General features: G+C 38.5%; 2 protein-coding genes across 2 annotated transcripts in view; one reads left to right on the forward strand and one right to left on the reverse strand.

The window, feature by feature from the left end:
- LOC145436382 (protein bicaudal C homolog 1-like) overlaps window positions 1–26,417 on the forward strand; it is a 788,516-nt gene that overhangs the window by 327,444 nt on the left and 434,655 nt on the right. The window lies entirely within an intron of this gene.
- LOC145436554 (protein NLRC5-like) overlaps window positions 1–26,417 on the reverse strand; it is a 66,668-nt gene that overhangs the window by 22,949 nt on the left and 17,302 nt on the right. The window lies entirely within an intron of this gene.

Below are 26,417 nucleotides of genomic sequence, written 5' to 3' on the forward strand. Positions count from 1 at the left end.
GCTGCAATCTCAATCATACTAATCCGAAGACACATGCATTTACACTTCAACGACGCAGAATAATTGTGGCAATTGACGCAGCTTGCTTTGTGAAAGGTTGAAAGATTTTCAACTTCTAGTAACAAGTCAGATGAAACAAGAATCAGACCCTAATCTTAGCTTGCTCTGCGTGAATTTCATTGTTCAAAACTATTGTTCACATGCGTACGTGCTTCCAAAAATCGATGCAATTTCTTTTGCATTGCTGGTCAAGCTGGTATAAAGACCAATTTCAAGAACGTACTCTTTGTCAAAGTCATGCAGCGATATGCTCTTTGTATGAAATTTGTCATTCAATTCAACTGCATCGCAATTCAGAAAGGCCCATTTGAAATTTTCAGGCAATGGTATTGGCGTACACATTGAACAGAGTACTGAATAGTCAGAATTCATTTTGTAGAGAAGGAATGTCGGAAAAGCGGGTGAATATTCAGTAGTTAAATTTCGTATCACAGTTACAAATGTAGTGTTGGTACTAGGTTTTCTCTTCTCCAGTATAGGAAAGTGAGCATAATTTTCTTTGTACTGTTGACATTTCCAGAGTCACAGATTTGTTTTGAATGCGCCTCAACATCTCATGTATGTAGTTGTTTTTCCCCTGAAGTTGCAAGTTCAATTTGTTCAGATGTTCAGAAGTTAAATGTACCAGGAAAGCAAGATGAGATACCCATTTTCGATTACAAGATTGTGAGTCGGCGATATTTGTATTTTCGAGGAAAGTTGCTATTTCATTTCTCAGTTCATACACTCGTGTTAAGCATAGCTTCTCGACTCAATGAGCGAACATGACAGATATAGCCCTACATGACATCGCCATATTGATTCTCTGCTTCTAGTAATATCTGACGTAACTGATTCAGTTGATGAGACAAAAATCATAATAACAGTTTTGACCATTTTGGCCAAAACACTATTCAGGTTTTTTGTCTTGGCACACGATGCCTTCTGGAAAATCAAACTATAGACAGGCTAACTAACATACGGAGGCTAGTTATCTATAATTGAATAGTTTGAGATTCCGTCATCGCGTCTGAGATGCTCCAAGCGTTTTCGAAGCAAAGGAAGAACACCTTTATTGTCACGCCCCGTTAGAGTGATTGACCCTTAATAAAAAGCATGGAACACCTTCGGTTGCGAGATACATCCGATTGATAAGCACTGATCCAGTCTAGTCTATCTCCATCTCCTACTTCAACCACCTTCGTTTTATGGCGTAACAATAGACTAATACGATGTAGGCTACTATTATATCGTAGCCATGTCGCATATTTTTCATGCAGCGCTGCACTGCAGATTGAAACTCATTATGAAGAGGCGGGCCGTATTCTTGTGATAACTAATTATTATATCGCGGGCCGGACGATTTCGCTTGGCGGGCCGGATCCGGCCCGCGGGCCGTAGGTTGCCGACCCTTGGAGTAGACCAACACCGACAGACGGCATTGTTGCGTCACAATACAAGCGCCGATTTAACCAGGTGCCGAGTTGAAGGTGCCGAGTTCACTGGCAACCATTATAATAATATTCATGCATTTAATGTAATTATATGACTCCAGAAAGTTACTTGTATATGTTTGTATGCATATTCTTCTGTGATTGCTGACGCAGAGTCCAAGCCCACACTGGGAATACTCACAAGATGGAGTTATCACATTGTTGAACCTCATGAGGATATATTTCGTTATGATCATGAACTGCTGGAAGACTCGTGGTAGCTAGAAAGATTGTGCCGAAGCACAAGTAACACTGTATAGTGGAGTGCTGGTTGAAAGGGTATCGTGCAACTACTGCGGTAGCATGAAAGTCAGTTATGCAACAAAGTGCGCAAAGAGGGATTTGACTAGTTGACTGCCACAACAACAACTTCGATGATTCTGGAGATTGTAGGCCTATTATGCCCTATTGTGACATTCGTCAGCCATGGCTTTAAAAACTACATGTCAAGGTGGAGAACAAATGCAGTTCTGCGAGTGATATTGAAGCAATACCTTCAATTTTGTGAATTTCAGACACAGCTCCGCGAGAATACCTTACTGAGGAGAGCTCACGTCTAATCATATTATCTTTTATCAGTTCTCATCTCACATATCGTTAGACTGGCAAGTATGGCATGTTTAATATGTTTTAGCAAATAAATGTGATAACATGACTGACCTTTGAGTATTGTCAACTCTTGAATGGTAGTGGGATAGTTGATTTATATTTTCTTGGACTTTTGACAAGCATTTTAGATTGATACCAGTCATAACTCAAGGTGTCAGCTGTCTGTATTTGATTATCAATTTGAAGACTTCGTTCTATTGGCCTGTCATCATCATCATCATTGGTTTATTAGCAATTTTATCAGTTCAATACACCACAAAAAATGCGATACAATGAAAAGACAGGAAGGTGTCGAAGCGACAAGGAGCAGTCTATGGAATCTGACACCCACCTTGGCCTAGGCGATATAAAGAGGAGGCATGCACACTGAATGAAAGTAAAGAAGATAGTATAGAAAAAAAAAGCGACAATAAATAGGGCGGCATGTCATGGGAAGCGAGATCGATAGGTCAGTCGTGGTCCGGTAATCTTGAGGATGGACTGTATTTATTTAGTAGTAATTGCTTGTATTTCGACTTGAATGTGGACATGCTCGTCGACTGTCGGATGGCCGGCGGGATACTGTTCCACACATCAGGTCCGGCATATTTGATAGAGCGATGATCTTTTCGGTCGATCATATGATATTTGGACGACGTGGACGCGCGTGTGTTGTACTTGTGCGCTTTTGATTCCGAGGTAAAGAAGTCATTGAAATATTCGGGGCAACGACCGCAGTGGAACTGATACATAAACTTGGCGATTTCTAGTTTCCGCATATCTTCTATGTTTAGGACGCCGAATCTCTTCAGCAGCGACTTGTTGGATGGGCAGCCAGGCCCCTTTGGGGCCCTAGCTATGATTCGGAGTACTTTATGTTGTAGTTTTTGCAGTGGCTTGAGTGCAGTTTTACTGGCAGCCCCCCAACAGAGGATGCCATAGTGTAACTTCGATTGGATTAAGGATTTAAAGAGTATCAGAAGAACCCATGCTGGCATGAAGCGCCTAAGGCTGTAGAACAGGCCGCACTTCGGTGATAATTTAGTTTCTAGGGACTGAATATGACTCTTCCAGGACATGTTCGAGTCCAGTAAAACCCCGAGATATTTGGCATTATCTGTGTTGGAAACGGGCTGACCAGCGATATCAACGGTTAGGTTATTTTTTGAATTTACTGTCAGCAATTGCGATTTCGAGGCGTTTATGCAGAGGTTGTTCTGGGCCGTCCACTCATGGACTTTGGGCATTTGGTCACCAGTCAGGGCATCCAGCTCTGCCGTCGAAGATGCTGAAGAGAGAGGTGAGTATCATCAGCGAAAAGTGTGGTGCTCAATGAAGAGGTTTCAAAAATGTCGTTGACATATAAGGTGAAAAGGACCGGTCCAAGTACTGAGCCTTGGGGCACACCACAGGTCACCAGGTGAGGAGAGGACAAGGTGTCTGAGATCGCAACCATTTGTTGGCGTCCAGTGAGGTAACTTTTCATGAGCTCAAGTTGTGGGCCCCGAAGTCCGTAGCGCGCCAATTTCGAGATGAGAATTTTATGATCTACGCAGTCAAACGCTTTTTTTAGATCGAGAAAAATGCTACATCCCACATTTCGCTTCTCTGAGATATCATAATACTGTTCGGCCACTGTTAGGAGGGCATGTGCGGTTTGGTGTTTGTTTCGGAAGCCAAATTGTTGAGGGGAAATGACAGACATTTTGGCGAGGAATGAGGACAGGCGGGAGAGGAGCAACTTTTCGAATACAACCCCGATGCATGGGATAACGGATATCGGACGGTAGTTGGTGACATTAGTTCTATCCCCAGCTTTGTGTACAGGGACTACTCTGGCTTTTTTTAGATAGCTTGGGTAGACTCCATTTTCTATCATGAAGTTGAAAAAATGGGCCATATATTGACCGATATGCATGCTTATCATTTTTAAAAACCATGATGGGATTTGGTCATAGCCGTCGGCCTTGTGCGATTTCAGTTTGTGGATGGCTACTTCTACTTCGTATTTGGTCGTAGGTTCAAGCACAATTGACTGGGATATCGATCTCACCTCTCACCATCAAATCTTACATCTGGTTACAGCCATCGGGAACTATCCGCATCAAATTTTCCAAAGAAATCTGCCATAATATCCGACTGCCACATAATTGTCTAATATCCCCCCCCCCAACATTCCTCTTCTCCAAACTTAATCTAATGGGCCGTCTTCCCCAACCGTAATCTTGAGATACACTTACCCAACCGTAACCTTAACCCACCTTCAAACCCTATTATCCGTCATTTATAGATGCCATGGAGGAACACTGGACTGTTATGATATATACAGCTGGTATCTGAGTGTAGCAGATGATGCTTGAGTGATACCTGACTATTTCGCATCCAAGACGTAGTATGCTTATTTTGCAGATAGATACCTGGGTGATACAGCTGATACCCGAGAATATACACAGGGCCTATTTTCTGTATCGCCATCATTTCCATCTGTTTATGTATTTTGGTCGGATGAAATAGTGAAGACTCTCTTTCTCTCTCTAATAACATACACCAATCGAGTCTCCTCACGTCCCGATAAAGCAACGGAAATGTCAAGCTCAAATGACTAATTACTGTTTATTTCACACCAATTCTACACATTACATAACATGAAAATGCACTACATGAGGAAAATACAGTCGCCGATAATCCAGCCCCTTCACGCCAAGCCCAAGGTGAAAGTACTTGGAAGTCATTCATCAAACCCTGGGTTGTGGATATTATCAGTGTTGTCTCACATAGGGTTTCAATACGTGTCCTCAGGGAGGGTGCCTAAATATCTAGTTAAATATATGTTAAAAATGTACTGAAATATAACGGATAAAGTGGGTGAATCAGGAGTCGAATCGACCTGATGACCTTTTTTTTTAGACAACCAACTTCTAACTAGAAATAAATTTACGAATTTTCCCGGATATTTCTCCTGTACTGTAAGTACCGTACATAAATTCTTACGAAAGTGTCCTCTTTTCAGATTCCCAAAATATGGCAACCGTATTTCGTATCAATCACAAGATGTGTAATAATTGTCAACAACTACAAGCTATAGAATGTCAAGCAGTGAATCATAATAATTCTGTTATAAGTGAATAATGAATCATATTTTAATAGTATATTCCTATTGAGATGAACCCGAATACTTTCGGCTGACATTCGTCAGGGTTGATCGTCAGCAACTAGTAGAGAATTGGAAGGAATAAATATACTATTCAATTGTATCTTGAAGTTCACTACCTCCAAGAAGCTCTTTGAATCACATTTATACGGTTATCAGAAATTCCGATTATTATATATTTCGAAATTGTCTCTTAATCGGTTAACTCCAGTAGGCCCTATGGTAGGTCATTGAGAATTACACAGTTGCATTTCAATAATAAACCGGGTTACTGAGGGGTACAAGCCGATGATATTTTGGTTTGTGCATGTAGATGTAGAATCACCAAGGTCACAGAAAATGCAAACAACTGAACATCGATATGGACGCATTAAAAATCATTCGTTTCAAGTACAGCGACCGTCATTCTACAGCAGGATACCATCAGGGTTTTTGACGAGAATTATCCATGAAATAATTTGGCAATGGAAGTTATAAACCCGTTTACATTTATATTCACTTTTTCTGCTGACGTCAACTGCACTAAAGACAAAGAAATTGATCACAAGATGATGACAGAACATATAAGATACTACATAATTGATTTTACATTGGGATTCATACATTAGACACACTCATGTTCAACAACAGTTTTTTTCATTTTTTTTTAGTTTATATTTTTTTGTATCATGATCAACCATCAAAAATGTAAACACACTACATACGCTACATGTGGGATTAGTATCATTTTTTTTATTCATTTTTCCATGTTTTTTATTTTCTTTGCACTTTTATCATATTCAATTATTATTTAAAACTATAAGACTACCTGATTGATCACTAACACATATTGAGATTTTAGTCTTTATATACACATAACTACCTTCTACAATCATCGTGAAAGTTTGCATGAAATGTATATTGGCCTAGAAAAAGTAACATCACGAATATGCATGATAACGAGTGTAACAGCTGGCCGAAAGTATTGATCAGAGTTGGACAACGATTGCTGATTTGACAAATAAAATCAAGCACAATTATATTTTGACATTCTACGACCTGATGATTTAGAAAGAGAACATTGGTTGCTACAACAAAACATACAATAAGATAACAATAATTCATCATAGAAGACAGAAGATATCTATTTTGAAATGAATCTATTCCATTGTAACATGCGTATCAATCATGATAAATGCACCAAATCCGACATAATGACGGCTCCAAGTCTACTCTAGTGGAAAAACTTTTCTGTTCAAATCCATTAAATCAGTAATTACCGCCTTAAAACACACATGTGATGAAAAGCGAGAATCGAAACGATATTTGCGGATATCAATGTTGTTTTCATTGTGTTTTTAAACTTGCACAACTTTTTCCAGTTACCTAACTGTGAAATGCACGATATAAATCGCGTCATTACATTGTAACGTGTCAATTGTATCGATCAAACGCGAAATCGACTGCTTGAATTCTGAAATGCAACTCAGTCATTCTACTCGCAAGACGAATTGTTGGCGTTTGCGCATGATCAAAGTTGTCCCATCTGTCACTCTCCAAAACGCTCCCTGAAAAACAAGTACCTCTGAATAAATCAATATCCAGGTAAATCAAACACATCTGCAAACAATTTAGAATACGAGTCGAACGAAATGGAATTAGACTTATGGTAAAGGACCTTGGCTCATAGTCGGATGCATTGTAGGTCTTTGATTTACAGATAGACTATGGATTTAAATTTTCGCGAGACGCTTCGCCAGCTTCTTCGGCTCACAGTCCAGTATAGGGCAACATATCAATTTAGTACACGCCTTTTTTGAAAATAAACTTGCAGGCAATATATCGTATATCAGTGAGAGGCGTTGACGATATACTTCCTAGTGGACTTTCTTGACACTCTACATTCCCATTACGTAAATTACAGTGCAGTGAAAAAATGTCGAGTGTCAATGACGCTTGGAAAGATAGGTCAGCACTTGGTTTGTGTGAAAGTGTCTTTTTATTGCCACTAGGATCATCTGTATGAGTGGAAAGGTCATTAAAAATAGGGTCGTGCATTTCTGCATTAAGGTAACCTTAAATGGGTGACAATATGTGTACTGCTATCACACTTGGATAATTGGATAATTCTAGTTGTGTAATTAAACTAAATAGAGTGAAATGCCGGTAATCTAATTCGAATCTGATTTGTGAATTAATTCTTTGCTATCATTTTGATTTTCATTTAATTTCTGGTTTTCCTGTAAATGCTAATTAGAAAACAGTATAGTGTGAAACGAGCCAAGCTGGCAGACATTTTCTATTATTTTGCTCATGAGCAGGAACCATGATTTGATATGACGGGACATGATGAAATGTCCAAGTTTTGCGAATGCATTCATTCTAATTCTAATCTAATTTGGAAAAAAGCTGAGTAGCTATCACTTTAATTTAATTCAATTTGGAAATAACTGTATAACTCTAGTTCTAATTTTACTACAGTTTGAAAAAGCTGGAAATGTTATCGTTGTCCAAATCTGACTGTTATTGGTCACAAAATTGCGTCTACTTGCGGCTCAATTTTTGACAACACGTTGACCCATACGATACGTACGGAAAATTTGTAAGTTGTCACTTGCGATTACCTAAGAAAAATATGACACAACCCGTACAAATAATCGTATTTTAAATTCCCATACTTGAGTAATTTTCAACCTTCATTTACAATACTTGTACCCAAGTAAAAATGGAGGGGATCACTCCAACTTCAGCACGAGTCGAATCAACGACTATATCAATAGTTTATACAAATCATGCGACCACATATTCCGACCATCCACTCTATTTTTAACTTCCAGCAGCTAAACAATGCGGACGGATTATTTTATACTTTTGCCGTGTTAATAATGCGAGCATCTCGTCAAAAGTCAAGCTTTATAATCCAATATTTTTCGCAAGAAAATGAGATCTACGTCAGTTGAATGCAGCAAGTAATCATGCAATGAAGTGACGCATGAATGACGAAGATCAACTTCAGTGTCATATATCGGCAGAGGTTGTCAGTAAGCAAGTACTTCAACTTTTTCCAATTATAAAAGTAATTTTGTCCAATTTTCCTACTTACTGGGATGCATGACATTGCTATTATATTCTTGTAGAATAAACAATGTTTTTCAACGACGTTTCGTTTGATGCACCGTGTGACATCGTTATGACGACACTGTCCGACACCGCAATAATATTTGAACTAACTTTTTTTACTGTGCATGAGAATGAACCGAGCATGGAATGGCAGGATAAATCTCAACACACATTTCTAGAACGATCAGACTTCGCGACATCGACTCACCTGAAAAAAAATGCGACGTCGAGTCGCTCCCAGGCATCTCTTTCTCGATCCACTGAAATTAGAAAGAATTTAGAGAATATATAATACCTGTTATTAAATGATGTAGCGCTGGTCTAAAATCCAAATCCTGTTACTGATTAGAATTTCAAATCGAAATCCAAAATTAATTTTGTTTCGGGGGTCAGTAACGAACTATTTCTACTTAATCAGGGTACTCAAGTAGTGTTGCCTACTTGCAACGCTTCATCAAGTCGTCACAATTTTAAAATACTTTCATTTCTACTTGTTCCATCACTTGTTCGACAAAACTACTTACTTCGTAAAATTTGGATTTTGAAAAGTAGCAAGTAGTTCCAGAATGATTTTTCGTCATTTTTGTTTTGTGAAAGTGTCATAGGAGTCGTGTGAAATAGCCCATGTATCGCGGTAACTTAATATATATTTTACAATATTTCGTTCATTTGCCGTGTATTTAGTCATTTTGCATTAGTCGCGTTGATATATCAAGATTGCAATTTGGAAAGTAAATATCTTCTGTTAACCGCTAAAAGTAAGTGGCCCGTCAACTAAATTTACTTTAGAAACGACTCAGTTGAACGCACCTACGATCATTCATGAACTCGTGTTAGCAACTTTCAGAACCAATGGGTGTCAGTATGATCACCAGATGTCGCAAAATAGAGCACTGTATTTTCTCAAATGGTTACGAAAATATTCGAGTCCCAAATTTTTTTGACTCAACGCCCCCTCATTAAGCACTATGTATCTTTATCACAACCCCAAAAGCAAGGGTGTTATCCACTGTGAATCACTTCTACTTTTTCCTAATATTCAACCAGCTTATAGCGACTGGTGTACTTACTCAAGAAGTTTCAATTGAATGCTATTTTTATCAGTTTTTTTAATGCTGGGCAACTGAATTTTGCATTCTTGATATTGTCAATTGAAAGTAGTTTTTAGACGCGCTTCAACGACGTCTTACTTCAAAATTGACAAGACCTCATAAACAAGTTCACGATCAGCGACGTATGGGAAATCATGCGTAAAACAATTATTCATATAAAATATCAAGTATAGGATATTGAATTACACTGCTATTCATTATTACCGAGTGTTATCAGGTTACCGTGGTAACGACGCTACGTCACACCATAGCATGCCATAACCACAAGATTTCAAGTTGCGTCAGCAACGCATCAGGCATGTTACGTGAAATGAGCATTTCATGCAAAATGATCGCAAAACTTATATCTATACGTAATATAACACCTATCCTAAACCTAATAATATACCGAACCAAACCATGACTCACAATATAAAACTTCCAACTCAGCATCGATATCATTTGCAATCTTCTGGGCTTTCTTCAAATCGTCTCCTTTCAACACGTCATATTCACGATTGCATATCAATGTTACTTTCTTCAAAGTAGGGTTGTTGACGAGAGACGAAACGTCATCGACTGAAGCACGACATCCAGCGGCAAATATGCATCTGATGCATTCGATCTGCGACGGGAGAATATTACTATTAGTATTATATATTATAATGATGCTTCTTGCTATTGCTAGCCTTTTCACCAGGGGATATGATTTTTTACATGGTACTTTGGATCAGGGGTGGCCAACCTTTTTGCCGTTCACGGCAAAATTTTGTCTACTGATGTCGTCTACAGCCGCCTTCCAAGAAATAGTCGTGATGAACTAAGTGGAAAACAAATAGCCTATCCATGTTAAACTGCCCATGTTCATTTCCGGTGAACTCAGGACTACTCTATTGATACATATTGGCACGCGAATTTCTGGAACCAATTGAGGTCGCACGAGCCATGAAATTTTTTCCAGGTTCGGGAATGAATTTTGTCACTTTGTTGCATCCTAACTGTTGTTATTCCACCTCCCATCAGGATTGTCGGTATATAGTGGAAATATATTGAAATCGCCCAATAGAACCGGAATCAATTATCTTTCGTGAGGCGCACACGATTCCAAGTTGGTATTTGTATAATGGGCCCTTCATTCTCATATGCTGTTCACATTTGTACTGCGGGGCTCAGATTGCAAAGGGCGCTCTTGAATTAAAATTGCGCAAAAAATATTTCCAAATTGATCACTATCGGGAGTCAATTTGTAAATTGAATATGCATGTTGAAGGCCCCCAAAAAATAATTGAATTACGTGTCGAAGGGCGCACAAATTCCATTTTACGGCCTCAGGTACGCTATCCCTGCTTTAGATAAACTTATTGATAATATTACGAACTCCGCAACTGGGGTGGATATGTAGGACAAGGAAAATAAGCTACTTCATGTGAAGGGGATTCGAGATGAACGGCAGAATTAAATAATAAACGTGCGTTGGTGGAATATGTAGCCTACATTGAATCTATGCAAATAACACCAGATCATAATTACTACCTTCTTTTGCTTGCAAGCTTCAACGATATTTCTGAATTCATCTCTTCTTGTGAAGTAGAACATTGCATGGATACTGACGAAAGCGGAAATTTCTCTGGCACAGTTCAAATGTCTGTTGTAATCCTCGACGGACATCTGGCCATTCACAGCAATTTCAAAGACCTCCATCTTAAATGCGGAAGACATAAGTTGTTAAATCTTGAAACAAGATTCGGTAATTTGATTAAAGACAGTTATTCCCAGAAGTTAAGATAGACGCCTAAAGAATGATCAATTCCGATTCTCAAGATATAATGATAGGGGAATATATACACGTGTTTGAAAAAATTCCATGAGGAATCGTACTTGATACTTTTTCCGGTAAGTTTCAATTACCGACCAATCGACATCTTCTTCCTCCGTGCAATCGAGCAAGATCTTGTTTATCTGAACACAATTTTGGTTTCATGAGTAATGATGACACCATCGTGACGTGATCATGTATTGAAATCAATATTCATATTTTTACAGCAGAATAGTGATTTGTCAAAATAATTTGATTTATATAATTCATGATCTCTCGATAGAATCTACCGATGAATATTCTTTGTATTGCATTAACAAATGATGCAAGTAGTGGTGGTCAAAGTCGTCGTTACTCAAGTAGAAGTAGCGAGATACAAGTAAGTAAAAAAGTGATTACTCCAGGCAAAAGAATTAGGATTACAGCTACACAGTTCTTTCCAAAATAGATTAGAATTAGAATTAGAGCTACACAGTTTTTTCCAAATTAGAATAGAATTTGAATTACAGCTACACAGTTTTTTCCAAATTAGAATAGAATTTGAATTCGATCCACACATTATTTTCCAAATTAGATTTGAGTTACAATTTGAGCTACACATTTTTTTCCAATTAAATCAGAATTAGAATTAGAGCTACACAGTTTTTTTTTAAATTAGTTTAGATTTAGAGTTGGAACTATACAGTTTTTTCCAGACAGCGTCAAATAAAATTTCGCTCTAAATTAGTGAAATTAGACAACTAGAGTTATCTCGTTTTCCAAGTCTGATGGTGAGTAACGATCTATTTCTACTTCTTAAAATGACGAGTTTAATATCGCAATTTCACACAAAATTAACCAATTTGACGTCATTAATCATTTTGCGTAGGTCGCAGAGAACCATCTCGCAATTTAAAAGGTAGCCATCACCAATGAACTGCCGAATATTTGCGAACCGTTGACTAATAATACTTTTGAAAACTATTTATTTTGAGTACTCATAAGCAGGACTGGGCACAATGATTCAAATACTCGAATCTGAATCGAGTATTAATTTCAATGATTCAAGTCAGGTAGTAAAACACAATTTTTTCGAGCAATGCAATTATACACTCCCCGCCACTGAAAGTAAATTTATCAACGAGAATTATAGTTTCGATACTAATTTTCACTGTTGAAGATTAGCACAAGCCTTGACATCTTGATTGGCCGGTTTGTAGCACATTTCCGAAATCATGATCATCCCATAACATTGTCACCAAGTGCAATGAAATCGGTATGGTCGAAAAAATACCAAAGTATCTTCCACGTGATGGAGAACAGGCATTATATTCTTTGCGGTCGCCTAAAAGGTACACATTCGAACTTTGACATGTCACATTCTGTTATGACGTCATAACGAGTGATACTCGATTACTCGAAGCGTATTACGTGATTCAGAATCGAATCACCCAGCCCAGCCTACTTCCACTTTCACTTGAAGTAGTTTTAATAGGTATTTTGAAGAGCCAGTTCTACTTGTAATCGCGTATAAATTCAAGAAGTTGCTTCTACTTCTACTTGATTAACAAGGCTGAGTACTTTGACCAGCTCTGCGTACATTCGAGACTCGACTCGCAATATTGGAGACTAGGGGTGTTCAAAAAAAGCTTTTTTTTTTCAAATTTCATCGGCTCAGTTGTCGAATCGCAAGTAACCTAAAAAAACGTTGCGCACCAAATTTGACTCAGTCCCAACCAGTAGATGCCGAGGTCACTCAAATTGCAATTTCGGTCATTTTTGAAATAATAGTAGTTCCAGGTATGCCTGAAGTGGTAGGCATGTATTTTCCACTTGCCTTCATCTGGACAAGGGCCTATGGTGGGGTTTGAACAGGGTTGTCATGACTTGACTCGAATCCGGCTCGAGTCACGATTTTCTGATGACTTGACTTGACTCGAGTCATTTTGTCAAAGTTAGAAAATGACTCAACTCCACTCGAGTCACTGTGCATTGACTCAACTTGGACTAGAGTCATTGCGTATGACTCGAGACGCAGACGGCCAGTCAGCCAAGACCGATATTTCATTGTTAATTTCGAAAATAGTTAAGTAACCACACCATTGGGATTTCGCCTATTGGTAGTGGTACTTGAAAATGAGACCAGAAACTGCTAAAAGTGAGAAAAATTAGTATATTATAAATGCGAACCACTCGGTATCATCAAACAGAGTTATAAAATGTGGGTTTAACAAGATTTTAACAGGTAACTGAGCAGTCAACAAAATGACTTGGACTCGACTCGAGTCATAATACTGTGACTCGGACTTGACTCGGTGATGACTTGAAAATGACTCGACTTGACTCAAGTCAAAACTGTAAATGTGAGATTGACTTGTGACTCGGAGCCTTGTGACTTGGTTACAACCCTGCGTTTGGATGAAGACATCGTCAGTAAACGAAAAAAGATATGACACAGATTACCTGAAAATTGGTCCACTTCATTGAAATCGACATGTTGAAAAGATAGTGAGATGATTTTGAAATAGAGTACTTTACACACTGAAATTACCGACCACGAAAAGGAAATGAACTGACAAGCAGGTAAAATACGGGTAAATATATTTCTCAAGTGATAGTCAAGAAGTATATTTTGTCGGACCAATTTAGATTTCACGAAATCTATCCCAGTTATGCAAGACATACCGATGTCTCTCCGCCTTGATTCAAAGTTTTTATTGATTGCAAAGTCGCCATTCCCAAAATCTCATCCACAGAGACTTCAGTTGCATTCCTCAGCAGCTCCGTGTTCGAAAATCTCTCTGCTACTTGACATTAACTGATCCAGGGCGTTAAAAATGGTGCTGATTGTAATTCAGAATGGGTTATGCTACTGAATAGTATGTATGAGTAGAAAAAACATTTCTGATACTTCACATAAGCGTTGATACTAGAGCTTTTTTATATGTGCTCGAAGCTTTGCGAGATTCAAGGAAACCAAATGGTAACCCAATGAGCTTATAAAGCACATTAGTCATTTTCTGGTCTTTCGATATCACCTGGGCCTCCTTGTCATAGAGTAATAAAAAGCATTGGTGTTTTACCACCATCTACGGATACAATTAGATGGTAATAACCGAATATGGAGGATGACATGAAGAGAGGTCAAATTTTTGATAGGGAGAAGATATGTCACGATGCCCATTAGTCTTATCATTCACCTGTGATATAGTACTATAGAAGTGCTGCAGAGCAAATAATAAAATATCAAATGGTATCGTGAAGAAATCTACATTGGACCGACAAAGATAATAGATATTGACTATCACTTGAGAAATATATTTACCTGTATTTTACGTGCTTATTGTCAGTTCATGTCCTTTTCGTGGCCGTTAATTTTAGTGTCTAAAGTACTCTATTTAAATATCTTCTCACCATCGTTTTAAGGTGTCTATTTCAATGAAGTGGACCAATTTCCAGGTAATCCGTGCCATATCTTTTTTTCGTTTACTGGCGATGTCTTCATCCAAACCCCACCATAAGCCCTTGTCAAGATCAAAACAAGTGGAAAATACATCCCTGCCACTTCAGGCACACCTGGAACACGATTTTTGGTCATGTCGGTGTGACGAAATTGGTCACCGTAAGTAGGCCCTACTATTATTTCAAAAATGACCGAAATTTCAATTTGTCTGACCTCGGCTTCTACTGGTGGGAATTGAGTCAAATTTGGTATGCAACGTTTTTTTAGGTAACCTGACGATTTGACAAACAAGCCGATGAAATTTGAAAAAAATTTTTTTTTTCAACATCCCTATTTGAGACGCAAGATGAGGAGGTATTGACAGCACAATTTTTAACTGAAAAATCCATCTCAATGAACTGTGCAACGTATCTTTATTGGAAATTTAAAATTAAATATTTGATATGTTTTTCCCAATAAAAATAGTATAACTTGAGATTCCGAAACACCATATCAACTCTACTTGAATTGCAACGGAAAGTCATTCCGTGCAGATCTGAAACACGTATGCACGTATGCTCACGAAACACCTCGAATTATGCTCGATTCAGGCGCGCATAAGAAATCGGTCTATTCCTGATATCTGTTATATAGTTAGACCATGAATACTTGATGACCTACTTGTGGAAAAAGTATGGATAAAAGTAGATTTAAATAGGATAAAAGAACTGGCTATCCACAATGTAATGCTCAAGTTTTAAAGCAAACTTGAAACTGTATATTTATGAGAAGAAAATTATCAGTAACTGACCTTTTCCAATTTGCAATCTGATAACTGCCGCAAGTCATTCTGCTTGGCCAACAGTTGTCGTTGTTCGTCAAATTTGATAAATTGTGCATCGAAAAGTATCCGGAGAAATACCACGTCAGCTACGTAATCAACCCGGTCGATAGACAGAGTTGACTTCTGTGAAAATATTGTCAGTTACATCACATCCTACGTACGAGTCATTCTCAGAGATACGATCACTCATGAGAGAATATTGTCATTACATATAGCCGCTGCAGGCAAGGGGATGAGATCTCGTTATCAGAACATAGCTTGCCAAACGAGTCGTTTGAAATTGCGCACACGAACCACGCAACCGCTACATGAATTATATTGACTGAGACGTTATTGGAAATATATCAGCTCCCTCCATATCTATTTTCCGCGAAGTATCACCAAATTCTCGACTCTCCGTAAAAACAATCACTGAATTTCTTCGTCATGGTCTCTCTCTCTCTTATTGGAAGTACATAATACTTGTTCTTTGCAAACTGTAAATGGCGAAAAGTAAGTTAGTAGGTCACAAAATATGACAAAGTACAAGTAGAAGTAGAGCGGCGGAAATTTCATTTACTTGAGTGAGTACTGCAAGTAGAGGTAGATACTTGAGTACTTGGAAAAAGTAGAAGTTCCACCTCTGGATTTTAATTAATAGAATACTCCCAATCATCCTTTCATTGTACCACACGGTTATTTAAATAAAGTAAAGTCGACCAAAGTTTGATGAAAGGTGTTTTGAATTGAGTGAAATTAAATACCCGACTTCAAATCGCAGCCTTCTCTCGGGTATGACCTGATGATGATATTGTCAACTACTGCTTACGCCATAATAACGCTCATAATAACGTCATAAGCTACCGCCTGGCTATACTACACCGTGAATCCATTGCTGTACGTGACTATTGTGTTGCTTTACAGCTTTGTAGTGAAGTCAGTGAAATGAAAAAAGATCTGATCATCAGCATGAACCCGGTAATATAAAATAATAAATTTTATTTTGCCCTTGGGTCTGGAACCCCCCTCAAAATCAGCGCTGAATTTTGCATTGTGATGGAGTTCGGCATTGTGACACACCAATGCTGCCTGGCTCTTGCTTCCGAGCTGCAGTATCATTTGTCAGCCAACATTGTTGCGCCACAATGCCCAACTACAACACTAAAACACAATGTTTTAGAGGGGTACCAGTGCCATGGGCAAAATAAAACTAATATTTTCGTAATGGGTACAGCAGTAGATTTCCATTGGTACACGTTTTATCAAATTTCCCACTCGACAAACCGCTCAAAATTGACCTTAGATTGCCTTTGGTCAAATGGAATGGATAAAATAGCCCAAATGCAGTGGGCCATTCAATGTCACTGTGTCCACACCATATATAGGTCACTATGGTAAATTGAGCAAAGATCCGATCATTAGTAATGATGTAATCATTCCAACCTTGATGGCAAAGTGACCGCTAACAGGGCCAGTTATCTCGATGACATCTTCTCCGTTCTTCAAATCAAAACCCAATCCTACTGAAGACAGCTTGACAACCTGAAAATTGTTCAGAAACTGGAGTATTCCATCATCCAAAAAATATTGTGACGTCATATCAGACATACAGTGATGACTACAGCATCGGAATACGTCACCGACACGGTTCACTGATTTAGCAAAAGCAATCGGTGAAAATTCTGCGTAATAAGCCAAAAGTCCCACTGGTTAATAGAGTTGACTTGTAACTAAACTGTAAGCACCGCAAACGGTATTCCAGCATTTACACTAATTTCCGAGACATTTTTCAGGGATTTTCGTCTTTATAATCGGCACACGAAATAGGACAGTTTGTGATTGTGAGCATGTATATAGGTAATTAATTAGATATATATAAGGGTAGTTTGAAAATAACTTTTTTTTCGGATCCCCGGGATTCACTGATTACATCGTTAGGTTGCCGAAAAAAACGCTGCACACTAAATTTGGCTCAATTCCTACCAGTAGAGGCCGACGCAGAGACAGTTGAAATTTATTATTTCAAATAATAATTACTGTAATCCTCGTGAAATTGTTGAGTTGTCTACGAAAACGATGCAAAACAAATTTGACGTAACTCCAACCCATAGAAGCCAAGTTATTCGAGTTTTTCAATAATAATTTTCGGTTTTCCACCGACAATGCTATTTTTGCAAATTCAAAACTTTCAACTGCAATAATTTTGCATTTGTCAGTTGGAATATAGCAACAATTGTCATTTTTCGTTCTTTTAGGCAACTGAACAATTTTATGGAGTTGGCAGTAAAAGTTGAAAAATTAATTTTTCAAGTTTGGTATAATAAGTTCAAGATTTCAATTGGCTCTGCGTCGGCTTATACTGGTTGTCATCGAGCCAAATTGGGTGTGCAGCGATTATTTAACCAACCTAACAATTTAATCAGTGAATCCCAGGAATCTGGAAAAAAAGTTATTTTTGAACAATCCTAATGTATAGGCCTATAATATTGTATGCATGTATTATGAGCAGACCTGATATGGCATGATAGTGACTTCTACTTACACTGTTATTATCGGCAAACAATTTGCGGATGCGATGTCAGAGCTCACTCTAGAATTGCCGCGCTCCCAGTAATGTTGCTTGTTACCAAAGGTAGTCGGTGACGAAGTACTTCTACTTTTTGAAGTACACGAGTCGTTTTCGACTACTTCTAGTACTTACTCAAATATTTTACTGCTTCCACTTCTACTTCATATTAGTTTGCGACTTACTTACTTTTCACTCTTTACAGTTTGTGAATTAAATGATTATATTATCACAATAGAGAGAGAGAGAGAGAAGGAGACTAAAAAAATTTAGCGACGTTTTTTGCCGAGCATCAAAAATAATTTACGCATGACAAAAGTTCAAAAACTTGGGATTGTTTGTCGTGCTTTGAGCAAAATAGATATGGAGCGACAGGAATGTTTTCATGGAACTGTTGGTCAATATCATTTAGGTAGGTTCATTTCATAACATACTTTCGCCTATATGACACGTTTCATCACAGAAGATATGGCTCAGAAAAAATATTCCGAACAATCTCATCGTAATTTTGCATTCTAGCCGTACAGCATGTGTTCAAACAGGGAAGAAGTGGTCCTTGACTTTTTAACGCTAGACCGTTGTGCGGCAACCACCGTTGAAACCGTCTGAAACCTGTTTTAAATATTACAGTTGAATTTCTCTTCATGCACGGTATCATTAGAGTTGGTATTTTAATTAATCTTAGTTCTTTTGTCCTAAACACATGCACGTAGAAGTGTAATATTACGAAGTAAAGTTGAACGTGAATGGCATTTTACGATCTACCATATTGTTGTTTCACGTAACAATCATCGCGCAAATCGGTAAATTCGTTTCTGATACAACTCCGTAGTGCTTTCGCCTCAACTGCAGGCCTTATAATACATACATTACTCCATTACATTATCTGAAATCGAGCTCTGGGGCAAACAAAAGCTGAGAGCCGCTTCTCTGAAACAAAACTATCATTTGCATCCCATGACGTGGCCTATTTCTTATGTTAGGAAACTTTGTACTGAGCAGCACGAATCCAGCTCTCTGTACCATTCCAAGGGCCCAATTTCCGGCTTTTGTCAGCCAATGACAGCGTATTTACGACAGCTTCTCACAACTACTTACTTAATTGCTTAATTTAGTAGATTTTAGTGTCGCTACTCCTAATTCTACTTTGACGCAGTTTTAGGATGCTTAAAAAAGGACTACTTTTACTTGTACTCCAGTAAATTGTAGCTTCGCTACTTCTACTCCTACTTGAGTAGATTACTTGACTGCATTGACCACCTCTGCTTGTTACTCGCGCAGTGCATTTTGCAGCGGCACGTGGCGTTGGAACACGCAACTGCGACATAATTTGTAACAAATATTGATGCCCAGATTCTGAATTCATGCGAGTTGCCAATAAACTTGATCGCCGACTAACTGGCAGGTTTCGAGAACGCCAATATCGAACTTCAATCAATTGTGTATTCAGTAGAAAGCTGATTTCAGTGTTTAGGTCTCGACATGCGCTAAGCGCTCGAATTGCTGCCGCTACTCTACGTATCTCGCCATTTCACTGTTAAATTCAGTTGCATGGCTCGATATTGATGAGACATGTGAGTATGAAAACATCAAATCGACGGTAAATGAATGCTGATGGCATGTAGCAAAACGCCTTCTCTAGCGACTATGACGTCACGGATCATGAGTGATTGTGACGTCACAAATCGCCGCATACCCACATGAAATTACGCCTACACTTGTTAGTACGCAACTAAATCTTAGAATCGCGCTCACTTCCCAATCCAAATTCCCAGATAGCGACTCAATCCAAAGATGTCCAAGTAATGAACGCAGTGCTGTTGATGAGAAATTGTTGCCTCTCAAATTCACATCTTTCACCTGAAACGATGGAAACATAATATAAGTGTTGATCGAAACCAGTGAAAGTCAGTTTGAAATCAAATCATCAGCGCCGAAATACGAAGTAACTGAGCCGTAATATACTCGAATTACTAATATGGGATCTTCGATATAGCCTACGTTACAAGTCCATATCTCAAAGGTGGTGATGTGAGCGATTGTCAGATATTAAAATCTCCATTGTGACTAAGGTCATGTAGCGATATCATGCAAATTCATTACCGTTATAATTGGAATAATTTCGAAATTCACATTGGCTTGCCTATGTAAACAATTTCAAGAATAGGAGTCGATTCCAGATTTACATAATTGTGCGTGTGATCCGCAATCCGCAATCCCATACGTATTGAACGATCAGAAAAAATGGGTCATACTGGAGATAACTAGAGAAATTTAGACCAACATTCTTGCGAAAATGATTCGACTCAGAGAGTAATGTTATTATGATACAGCAATGTGTTAAAAAAATACCCACATGGCACTGCGAGGAACGAAAGTCAATGCTCACATTAAAATGATTTTGTAAAGACACCAGCAACATTAATATAAAATAGGTCTACGACAGAAGATGGGAAAGTAGAGATTCCCCGATGAAATCAAACCAAAGAATCAATTTCATCAAATACACTGTCGTGGGGCACAAGGCCTGAACTGGCGATAATCGACACTGTTGTTGATGCATTGTAATATTATTATTATTACCAGGGGTCAGCAGCTCTCAGCCCGCCAATTGTTTCGCCCTGGCCCGGATTCAGTTGCACATGTAAGACGTTTGCGAGAAATCCAACCTGATATGTCAGTGGTTCTCAAACTTTTTTGGACACGCCACCCTTGATGGATTTTGCCATTTAGTAATCGTCCAATATCAGCGGACCGTATTAGGTTACGGTGAAAACAAGACTTATATTACGACGCATCAAAACCGATAGCAATTATGCTAATAAAACCAATGTGTACATTAATATCATAGCCGCTCGAAGCGCGAAATTTTAAGGTAATGCATGAATTCCGTCAATAATAGTGGTATTTGCATATATTGCGGGTCGCCTCTGTATACCACTGAGCTCATTTGGCAAGGACCGGATTATTCGGGGCCGGGGCATATCAATATCGAAGATTTCGGCGTACATGCGCCAATCATTTTGTGCCAAGGTTTCATCGCCGACGATCTTTCTGCAAGTATAGACGCGAAGTCGCATGTTGGACGACAGGCTCTATCATAATTGCGACTAAAGCTAGACTCAATTCTGTAAATTGGGCGTATTTCAAATTTTAGGATGGGAACCAATATACTAAAAGCATGTAATCGAGTGACAACAAATCACAAGCACTAAGTTGAATATCTTTTTCGTGGTCATATAAGAAGATCTATGAAAAATGTGGCAGGGCACTGCCTACGCCAATGCGTTGGAGCTGATATTTTAGTCAGCAACATTTTGTATGTCCCGGTCAGGCTAATCAAGCTTTTGGTTGGCATTGCAAGTTAAAAATAAATTTCATGGGTAATTTACTTTTTCGATATTATAACTAATATCGAGAATAACCTCGCTGGCCACTCAAAATATCCTCGGGGGGCCACGGGTTGGTCGTCCCTGCTATAGACGGACTAATATTTATCAGCTAGGTGAATCGAGCGGAGCATGAAAAAAAATTCAATCTAGTGTCTAGTAACTTCTATTTACGAACTTGGACTTGTGTCAAGCGTATACATGACCATAAGCAAAATCAAAACCCCATGGTGCGGCCATGTTTTAAGCCACTTTGATTTATATCCTCATTTCAAATATCCAAAAGACTTGTTTAAATCATGGCATATGGCACGAGCCTATAAGTAAATATATTATTTCTCCATACCGTAACGTTGTGTCTTTTTAGTTACCGGTACTATGTTCTTTGTACAGTAGGGGTGTTCAAAAGTAACATTTTTTCTTCAAATTTCACGAGCTACTTGATAAAATTGTTTGGTTATCTTAAAAAAAAACTCTACACACCAAATTTGGTACAATTCCAACCAGTAGCCGCATTGCAACAAGAGAAGAACACATATATTGAGTAAAAATTGTTTTCAATTATCTGTTCACTCCACAAAATTGTTAGGTTGTCTACAGAAACGGTGCTCACCAAATTTGACTGAATTCCAACCAGTGCAAGCGGAGTTATTGCCGTTTAAAAATTTGGATATGATAAAATAGTAACCTGGCCAACCGTAATTTATACTATTTTATTCGAATCCCAATTTTCCAACTACAATAACTCTGCTTGCACTGGTTGGAATTCAGCCAAATTCCGCGACCATCGTTTCTGTACACAACCTAACAATATCAAGCGATGAACAGAAAATTTCAAATAAAATAAAAAATATTTTATATTATAAATAAAAATAAAAAGTTCCTTCTCTTGTAGCAAGGCAGCTACTGGTTGGAATTAAACCTAATTTGGTGTGCAGCCATTGGTTAGGTAACATATATAACAATTTTTCCATTAGCCAGCGCAATTTGAAAAAATACATTTTTAGGCACCCCCATTGTACAGACAGGCTATAAAAGCACTAGGTACAAGTCTCGAAGACTTATCATCATTTTTTTAGATTATAATTTATAATCACCAATAATGACGCAACTTTCGTCACGCAAGTGTTTTTCCTAATTCAACAATACTAAATTTCCTTTAAAAAAATTAATATTAAAATAACTGTTGCAGTGACCGCCACCGAAGTATAGAAAGTAGGTTAATGTGGACATGTAGGCTACATCACAACCTCAAGATTTAACCTATTATGATTTTGACTTTGGACTTTGAAGAGCAGGTACAGAAATTTAATATGCGATTGAATAATGTATTCACATTGACATACACCCGATTATTTTTGACTGACACTCCTTAGAAGTAATCGTCAGCAACTGGAAGAGAATGGAAAAGGACATTTATTATCGACAGTCGTATCACCAAATACACCAACGCGATATTTTCTCGGGTTAGGCTACACGTCAAAATTTTCGACTAAATTTTTACAAGTCATAGACGTTAAGCCAGGGTATGGTGAGTATGCTGCATTTACCCTGTATTTTTCAGTAAGCCTATGCGCAGGCCGTGTTATTTTTGGCATATGCCAAAACTGCCAAAAATAACTTATTTTTGGCATTTTTCGATTTTTATTTTTGGCAGTTTTGGCATCGTCCTCTAAATAGATAGTTTCAGCCTCGAATTAGTCACAAAAACGCTTTTATTGGGCTAGTTTGTCAAAAGACACCACAAAATGTGCAGTATCCATCGGAATCGGTGCCAATAAGCAAAAAAAATAGAAAGAAAAGCCTAGCAAACACGCTCCACAGCTGATTGTCACAGCTGTTGAATAGACTTAAATCGTTTGCACTGTAGCAGTGCTTCCAAACTCAGGTCAGTTAAGTTTCTCCTATATTCATTTCTCGCCCAGCGAATCTGGGAAATATCGGCTTCAACAGTAGCCGCTGAGGGAAAGAATGTTGCCAGTCATCCGCAAAAGGTTTTCAGAGCTTCAAAAACTTTGGAGGGCCGAACCGGCTTCCATGCATCATGAAAAGAGATCACTTCGCCAGCGCCATCGATCTCATCGCGGAAATAATTCTCTTCCTGATCCTTTTCCAGGAGTTTCCTGTCTTGTCTCTCAACACATTCTATTTAGTAGCCCGACTATCATTTCTCCTTCAGTCTACCGATATATTTTCGGAGGACATTTTTTCACTTCAGGTGGCTTTAATATTACCAACTCGCATGGAAGAGTCCTGGGAAGGTTAGCTTGTTTAAGAACATTGACGCAACAAGACTGCCTGGCAAAACGAGACTATGCAGCTCAGAAACAGCCAGACAATTTGTTGCGTCACAATGTTCAACTCGATCACAATGCCAAAATCGTGGTTGGTTTCGGGAGTTCCAGTTCCATGAGCAGAATATAATTTATATTTTAATAATCGGTACTGCGGCAGCTTCTCATTGATACCCGTTTTATCAAATTCAGCGCTAGACAAGCCGGTCAAAAATGGTCGTAAAATTACCTTTGGACAAATGGAAAGTATGACGTAAACTAAATGCAGTCAGCCGTTCAATCTTGCTGTGCCCACACCATTTAGGACACCATGCTTTCACCCCTAATGGGTGGGCTGGACCCAGATTAAGAAACCGGCCTTTAACAAACGCTCTTCTCGCTTGTACCGCGGTCCTGTTAACACAACACCATGAACAAAATACACTATTTGGCAGGCCGTGTTATTTTTGGCATATGCCAAAAATTGCTTATTTTTGGCATTTTCAAATTTTTATTTTTGGCAGTTTTGGCATCTGGCTCCTGAAATGCCAAAAATAACACGGCCTGCCTATGCGGCATACCTACAATAGGAGTGGTGTTGAAAAATGATTTTTTTTTAAATCGTACTGGCTACTTGACAAAATTGTTACGTTACCTAATTTAAGGCTGCACACCAAATTTGCTTCCATTCCATTCAGTAGCCGTATTGATAAAAAAGAATAAAGTTTTGGATTTACTATATAAAAAATAAATAAAAACGATTTCAAGATTTTCTGTTGACCCGTCATGAAATTGTTGGGTTGTATATAGACACCATGTTCAGCAAATTTGGCTCTATTTCAACCAGTCGAAGCGGAGTTAATGCAGTCAAAAAATTTGGATTTGAATGTAATAGTATTCACGATGGCCAGTTTGAGAATTAGCCACCACAAATACTATTTTATTCAAAGCCAAATTTTTCGACTGCAATAACTTCGCTCCCACTGTCGACCCGTGGCACTTGTTAGTGCGTTACTCAGACGGCGCGATGTGCGACAATTACGTTGTCAAATATTCATGCAACAGCAAATTAAATTTTCATCGGCACAAATTCGCACCTAATGGTGTCGAAATCAATTATGGCAAGTACGGCGTATTGAAATTTGAAGCGGTTATATTTGTTATATTGACCAAGGCTTTTGTACTGTATCGAAGCAGCTCAAAACTATTTCAAGTGGAGGTCGAATTGCTATCTTTCAAAACTACTCGAGTAAGTAAGTAGTTGTGTTTTTGGTAATAGCGCAATTAAAAATCAATTGCCCCACATGATTCAGTTCACAGCCAGTTTGTATTTGAATGAATTCCATCCCTGTTCAATGTCTTGTGCCAGTAGGCTATGACATCACAATCACAGTAGACGCGATAGTTCCAGCAGACGTGCCATATATCATATTTCCACACAGCAGATGACAATTGTTACATTTCAGGCCTATAGAAATAGACATCTTTTTAGTATTCAGGTTTCGGTCTTGCTGACTCGCGTCGGGTCTTCTAATTACTCGCATTCGATCAATGTATTGCTGCTGATTTATTCATGTGAGCAGCAGCCTTGCGAAATACATTGCTGATTTCTAAATCGCACAATTCATTAACTAGTCAAGCAGTTACATGCGCAATGTAATTCGGGGTATGATGCATGCTCAAAAAAATTCCTAGGTATGCGCGGCACACGAATCATACCTGATTCAGCACCTGTGCCGACCACAATGAGCACTGTGGGGTTGTTCAAAAATGACTTTTTCTTTCAAATTTCACTGGCTATGTTATACAAGTGTTATGTTGGCTAAAACAATACTGTACACCAAATTTGGTTCAATTCCAACCAGTAGAAGCAAGGTTCTTGCTGTAGAAAGTTTTGAATTTATTACATAAAAAATACAAAAATAAAATTGAAATTTTCTGCAGACACCATAAAATTGTTACGCTGTCAGTAGAGATGATGCACACCAAATTTGACTCAATTCCAACCAGTAAGAGCATAGTTATTGCAGTAGAAAAAATCGGATTTGGATAAAATACCCTAGTATTTACGGTAGTCTACTCTTTCATTATTTATTAGAAAATCATAGAATTAGAAATTGAGCACTTGAGCAGTCATTAGAAGAGACATATTTAGCCTTTAGATTATTTTACTAGGCTACTATAGTTTGGGAGCTCCGATCACTTCGTTTGCGGTCAATTTATTTGTGATAGAAGAATGGAGACCCAGTAAAACGCACAATCTTTGAGTGATTGCTCAGTGCTCACGCTCCTAGGTTACACCAGCGTATCGAGAACAATCCGAATATATGCAAGATCCGTCATTTTGATAGACACCGTTACTTGACAACTTGAAATTGACTCGTAAATTTTGCTCCGAGTCACGAGTCAATCCACATTTCTGAAACGACGAGTCAAGTCAAGTCATTTTTGCAAAGTGACTCGAGTCTGACTCAATCGAGTCATCCCAACACTGCCTCTTGATATACATAGCCAATGCCAGTATCCGTACCACAGCCGACAACGAACTAGGGCGGTCCATACACAGCGACGCAGTGACATCTGAACGCATGTGCCTGGAAACCAGCGCGATACCGTTCGTTTTCAACCTTATCAGCTAGAAAAAGCCTAGAAGTTGGCCGTGCTACAA

Source organism: Botryllus schlosseri, chromosome 1 (genome assembly GCF_051294905.1).
Source record: "Botryllus schlosseri isolate E-star chromosome 1, Bs_hap1, whole genome shotgun sequence".
In the NCBI taxonomy this organism is placed as follows: Eukaryota; Metazoa; Chordata; class Ascidiacea; order Stolidobranchia; family Styelidae; genus Botryllus; species Botryllus schlosseri.